We start from the raw sequence: 1736 nt of genomic DNA, 5'->3' as shown, positions 1-1736 counted from the left end.
TATATATATATATATATATATATATATATATATATATATCTTTGGAGCACTGCTGCAGCAAAAAGGTTCCGAGTTCAATTCTCTATGGGTCTTGCATGGGTTCTCTCCGGGTACTCCGGTTTCCTCCCACTGTCCAAAAACTCAGTGTATTCTCATTATGAGTTCGTATGAAATCGTACGAAAAGTTATGCACCGTAATTCCGTACGTTTTGGACATTTTTTTTTGTCATATGCGCATCTTACGCACCATTCAAGAACATAGAATTTTAAATACAATTAGCCCTAACCCTGACCCTAAGCCTAACCCTAAGATATAAAACAGCAAGCAACGTTGTTAGAGACATAAAGAAGTGATTATTGCACTGTTTTTCCCAGTTTTACGTCTGCTTTTTTTGTCTGTCTGCCTGCGCATGCGCACTGATCTGGTTTTTTGAGGAAAAACGTAAGAAATGGTGTGCATAACTTTTCGTACGATTTCATACGAACTGATAATGAGAATATGTTGAAAAACTTGACTGTTAGGTTAATTGACTTCTCTAAATTTCTCCTTAAGTGTGAGTGGGAATGGTTGTTTTTCCTGTGTTGCCCTGCAACGGACTGGCGATCTGTCCAAGATGTACCCCACCTCTTGTCTGTAGACAGCTGGAAATAGGCACCAGCACCCCTCACCACCCTACTTAGGATAAGGGTGTCAGGTAATGGATGGATGGATGGAAGGATGGAAGGATGGATAGAATATATAAAACTGTATCATATATTCTATTTATAGAGTCAATATAATTACAAATGATAATTATTATGATATTGTTAGGAATCCAGTTTGTGTGGGTTGTTTGTGTGTTTCTCTCTCTCCACCACCAGGTGGTGCACTGTCCTCGTTGGGCCTCCCTGCACACCTGCGGCTCGTTGGATCATTACTGAAGGTGTATTTGAGCAGTGGGCTGTCACTAGCTCTACACCAGAGTGTTTGCCACTTTTGGATACTCTAGCCAAGCTGAGATTAGCTGAGTCTAACCTAAGCTTTGTTTCTCTGAGTCTTATCTAGTTTTTGCTCTTCGGCAGGAAGCCTTCCTAAGTAACTGGATACCTAACCCCCTGGAAGGATTAACTGAGAACACACTGAGCAGGGGAAAACCTCCACATGATCCATTCAAGTCCTCTTCGGAAATCCAAGTGACAGCCCGCTCCTTTACTCCTCTGGGTCCAACGCTTGTCTATCTGTCCGCCCTCAAAAGAGTTACCTCTTCTTAGGATTAACCCCCACAAGCTGGATTCAAGGATTGACAAGAGCACCCTCAAACGTGAGTCCCTCTCCAGTAATATTCAAGCCTCAGTCAAATTTCCTACGGTCCCTGAACTGATCCCTGTTATCTCCCCTTCAGACTTTCCAGTTCCGGTTCACTAGTCCACTGAGTTCCAGATCAATCATGACAATTATACAGAAACACTATTATATATATATATATATATAGACTTAAATTTATTGCTCATGGCAAAAAACAGAGATGCACAGATTCAATAACTGGATCGGACATTGACTCTGATCTTTACTAATTAGTTGAATTCAATATATCAGTGGTTTGTTATCGGAGATCCACACCAGTGCACTTTACATGGACCTGTTATTTATTTCTCTTTGCAGCTTCGAAAATAATATAAAATACATATCTGTGATAATGTGTTACCTTTTTAACAATTTTTATGTCAAGGCTAAAGCTTTCACTCACATGGCAAGA

The sequence above is a fragment of the Cyprinodon variegatus genome, unplaced genomic scaffold (genome assembly GCF_000732505.1).
Source record: "Cyprinodon variegatus isolate N-32 unplaced genomic scaffold, C_variegatus-1.0 Scaffold1147, whole genome shotgun sequence".
Classification (NCBI taxonomy): Eukaryota; Metazoa; Chordata; class Actinopteri; order Cyprinodontiformes; family Cyprinodontidae; genus Cyprinodon; species Cyprinodon variegatus.
This window is presented reverse-complemented; position numbering follows the sequence as displayed.